Source organism: Babylonia areolata, chromosome 19, assembly GCF_041734735.1.
Source record: "Babylonia areolata isolate BAREFJ2019XMU chromosome 19, ASM4173473v1, whole genome shotgun sequence".
In the NCBI taxonomy this organism is placed as follows: domain Eukaryota; kingdom Metazoa; phylum Mollusca; class Gastropoda; order Neogastropoda; family Buccinidae; genus Babylonia; species Babylonia areolata.
The window spans coordinates 27,134,261-27,139,437 of record NC_134894.1 but is presented as its reverse complement, the minus strand read 5'-3'; positions in this window follow the sequence as shown (position 1 = coordinate 27,139,437).

The following is a 5,177-nucleotide window of genomic DNA, read 5'->3' as shown; positions in this document are numbered from 1 at the left end:
CTAACCTCTTCTTGGAGAGACAGACTCTTCCCCTCTGAATATATTTTAGAACTGTTAGCTCCAACCTTTTCTTGCTTGAGAATTGGAAGCAAGGGGGCATGGCGTTGGACAGACATGTCCTTTCCAATTAAATAATTACGTTTTTGTTTTGTTGTGTTTTTGTTTGTAAGTAGGATACTTGTTTTCTCCCCAGATTTTGTTTTTGAAATTTTTTTTACTCTATCCCGTTGATACGTTGTGATACATTGAGTTTCCGGTTACCCCGTCTCCAGGTTTACGGGTAATGGTTGCCATTTGGGTGCCATTAAAGGGCTTTCTTTGTTTTTTCCTCAAATCTTCCATCTCAGTTGATACTTCTGTTCTTGGTTCTTCCTCCCATTTTGAAAAATCTCCATATAATCTACATGAATAAGCTCCTATTGTATAGTTCCCTTGTTGAACACTTTTTTTATTAAAAAAAAAATGTATGTAATATTCTATAAAAAAATTGTGTACTTGTATTGTGACTTTGTATTTCTTTTCCTACAATTCTGCCAAGATTTCCACTATTCTTCAGTGTGTACACTTTCTTGTTTTTCCACTTAATTTGCTGAGTGATTGAACTACAATAGATTGGTATTTACTACATCTTGTTTTGAGTCACATTTGGAAATCATTGTCATTATTCTTTCGGATTTTGACATGTGACTTTAGAATTATTTCCAAATATTTATAATTATTCAACCACACTCTTATCCTCTGAAAAAGGAAAAGTGTTTCTAATTTTCGATTTTTCATTTGATATATGACACTTCAGAATCTTTCTTCGTTGGTGAACTAGTTTGGGAATCATTTGGCGTGCTCATTACATTGTATCATTTTCAAAGATTTACATTGTACTTTAAGATATTGTTGCTCTTATCTAAACTGAAATCCAGAAAATTAGAATCAAACTTATATGAATTTTCAATTTTTTTTTTCTCAGATAAAGGAATACCAGATTCTTTAACTGCACTGTTTCTCATTGCTTCTTGTATTGTTTGTTAAACATGTATACATTTTAAGAAATTATTTTAAAACATACTTGTAAATTACTTGGCATTGACAGTCCTGGAAAGGATTGCCTATTTTTGCGAATTGCTTTTTTCGAACTGAAAGTTTATGTTACGTTTTAATTTCCTGTATCCTTTCATTCTATCTTTGAGCGCTGAGTTTCCATTACTAAAAGACTGTATTTGGGGACATAGCCATGGATGATTTTGATAAGTACCTCTCTCAAGGAATAACCCTTGGACTTTCTGATGAAAAACTGATAGCGTATGTTAATCAGTGTCAGGACAGAGAAGATAGGAGAATTGCCCAAGAGATGGAACAGAAAAAGCTTGAGCGAGAGCAAGAACAAAAGAGATTAGAGCAAGAGAAGAAGAGGGCTTTTCAAGAGCAAGAACAAAAGAGATTAGAGCAAGAAGAGGGCTCTTCAAGAGCAAGAACAAAAGAGATTAGAGCAAGAAGAGGGCTCTTCAAAAGCAAGAACAAAAGAGATTAGAGCAAGAAGAACAAAAGAGATTAGAGCAAGAAGAGGGCTCTTCAAGAGCAAGAACAAAAGAGATTAGAGCAAGAAGAGAAGAGGGCTCTTCAAGAGCAAGAACAAAAGAGATTAGAGCAAGAAGAGGGCTCTTCAAGAGCAAGAACAAAAGAGATTAGAGCAAGAAGAGGGCTCTTCAAGAGCAAGAACAAAAGAGATTAGAGCAAGAAGAGAAGAGGGCTCTTCGAGAGCAAGAACAAAAGAGATTAGAGCAAGAAGAGGGCTCTTCAAGAGCAAGAACAAAAGAGATTAGAGCAAGAAGAGAAGAGGGCTCTTCGAGAGCAAGAACAAAAGAGATTAGTGCGAGAAGAGGGCTCTTCGAGAGCAAGAACAAAAGAGATTAGTGCAAGAAGAGAAGAGGGCTCTTCGAGAGCAAGAACAAAACAGATCAGAGCAAGAAGAGAAGAGGGCTCTTCAAGAGCAAGAACAAAAGAGATCAGAGCAAGAAGAGAAAAGAGCTCCAAGAGAGCAAGAAGAGAAAAGAGCTTTAAGAGAGCAAGAACAAAAAAGGTTAGAAATAGAGCTTGAACAGAGAAAGCTAGAAATGGATCACGAGTTAGAGCTCAAAAGGCTTTCTCAGCAGACTGCTACAGAATGACACTCAGACGAACAGGGAGGTTCCCACAGCAAAAGCTCATATCTTCCAAAGCTTCCCTCTTTTGATGAAGTCAAAGATGACATTGACTCATTCCTGTTTCGGTTTGAAAATCATGCAAACTCCTGTGGTTGGCCCAAAGGTAAGTGGACTCTGTTCATAGCCTCCCTTTTTAAAGGTAGTGCACTCACACTGTATTACACACTTGCCGCGAGAGTGGATCTGAAGTGGGACGAGTTAAAAGTGGAACTACTAAAAAAATTTCAATGTACCGATGAAGGGTTCTGCGATAAATTTCGTGCAGTCAAACCAGAAAAAGGCGAGTCATTTGCCGCATTTCTCATTTGAATCAGTCTCTTGTTTGATCGATGGGCTGAGTTGTCCGGCAGTCAGTGGGAATAGGTTCAACTTCGTGACCTCCTTTTGAGAGAGCAGATCCTTCAGAGTGTATTAAAGGATCTGGCTGTTTTTCTCAAGGAAAGATCGATTGATTCTGCTGAAAACATGTGTCATCTCGCTGATCAGTACAAGACTGCCCATCCGGAAAAATCGGTTGCGAGAAAAGACTCATCTTACACTTCTGTTTTTGAAGCAAGTGTAAGCACCATCCCAAGGGGACATCAGTTTCCAAGAGGTGGTCGTGGTTACTCTCAGACGCGACCCCAAATTTCCAATTTCGATCGTGGTGGTCAAAACATTAGCTTCCACTTACGGAAGTTATCGAAATTCCGGAAATCAATCTTGAGGTTCTTTGCGTGGTGGGATAACCATGGGGGAAATGAAGATCACAGCAGTTTTTGGAATCGCAGTGCAAGTTCAAATCGCGGACGCAGACCCTCTCCCACAGAAGTTTCTTGCTGGAACTGTGGTTGCAGATTTCACAAACGTGGTGAATGTCCTTATCTGCACAGTACTGCAAATGTGGCCTCACAAATGCCAACTGAAGACCCCAGTGTACAGACCTCTCATGATGTTTTGGTCTCGCATAGCTCCACCTCAGGGTTGCATACTGAAAAATGTGTTGTTAATAATTTTGATGCCACCCTTTTGAGAGACACTGGTTGCACCACTGCTGGTGTGAGATGGGCATTAATTCTTCCTGAACAGCTCACAGGAGAAGTTCAAAACTGTCGCTCATTTGGAGGAAAAATAGAGATTTTCCCCATTGCCCGTATTCATGTGTCCACTCCTTATTGCACAGGTGAATTACAAGCCTGTGTGATTGAAGATCCTGTGGCAGATCTCATTCTTGGCAACTTACCAGGGGTTGCTACGACTCATGAAGGTCAGGGTGGAACGTTTGTCCTGTGCAATGTCAGCACACGGCAACAAACGAAACAGCAACAAAGTTCAAATCCACTGCCCACTCCCACGTTCCCATCTCTTGATGTTTCACCATCCTATCTTTCACGACTCCAGAGAGAGGATGATACGTTAAAACATTTATTCAAAAATGTTGCCACTACTTCCCCAGATGTTTGTGAAAAGATCTCTTACGTTGTACAAGATGATATACTTTACAGGCTATTTCCAAAAGATGGTGATGTTTTCAAACAAACTGTTGTGCCATCATCTTTACGTGACACGGTTTTGAAAACTGCACATGATTCTGTTTTGGCGGGACACTGCGGAGTGAAGAGAACGCTAAAAAGAATTCAAAATTATTTCTTTTGGCCTGGGATTGCCACTGCAGTTTCTCACAACTGCCGGTCATGTGACATCTGTCAAAAAACAATTCCAAAGGGACGTATTCCGAGCGTTCTTCTATGTCACATGCCTGTCATTTCGGTTCCCTTTGATCGTGTTGCAGTCGACATTGTTGGACCATTTCAGCTTCGTGGTCTGGACATCGATACGTCCTGACTATTATTGATGTCGCGACTCGGTACCCAGAAGTGATACCTCTCAAAAGGATAGACACTGTGACAGTCGCTGAAGCTTTGATCATTTTTTTCAGTCGGGTTGGTCTTCCCAGAGAAATACAGACTGTGGCACCCAGTTTGTTTCAGATGTGATGAAGGAAATACATAGATTGTTATCCATCACTTCTGTCACAACCACGCCCTACCACCCGCAATCAAACGGCATGGTTGAGAGATTCAATGGTACGTTGAAAACAATGCTTAAAAGAGTTTGTTTCAAACTTCCAGTAGACTGGGATTGTTACATTCCTGCCATTTTGTTTTCATACCAGGAACTCCTGAACGAAAGCACAGTGTTTTCCCCGTCTGAACTCTTGTTTGGACATACTCCTCATGGTCCAGTTTCCATTTTGGCAGAGAAATGGTCAGGTAAAAATGTTTCTGGTGTGGACAAGAATGTTTTTCAGTACGTTTTTGACCCACAAAACAGATGTGAGATAGCACAGAAAAATGCTTTTACTAGTGCTCAGAGGTACAAACTGAAGTGGAAAGGTCCATTCACTGTTCTTGAAAAATGTTCACCAGTGAATTATCAGATTGACATGAAGGGACCAAAGAAAATTTATCACATCAACATGTTAAAAAAGTACATTGAATGGACAAATGTGTCAATGTTCCAACTGTGCATGTGTCAGAACTAAAAGCATGTGCTTCTGATGTATCTCACACTGTACCTGTGGATTGTGTGACATTTTCTGACAACTCCCCTGCTAGTCAAGTGGTCATTTCCGCAACCCCTGTATTCTATACGACTGCTGTTGGTGTGGTACAAGATAGTGACAATACTGTTACTCTCCCTACTCTATCTGTCCAGGGTGAAACATACAAAGACGTGAAAATTGCCGAAGACTTACTCCCCTCTCAGACACAAGACATGAAATCCTTATTGAAGGACTTTTCTGACATACTGACGGACAAACCAGGTGATGTAAAAAATGTTGACCCTCACAGAATCGTACTGACAACTGATACCCCAGTACGTGTGAAACCATATCCATTACCATTCACAAAGAAGCAAATAATCGAACGTGAATTGAAACTCATGCTGGATTTGGGTGTTATTGGACCTTCTTCTTTACCGTACAGTGCACCTGTG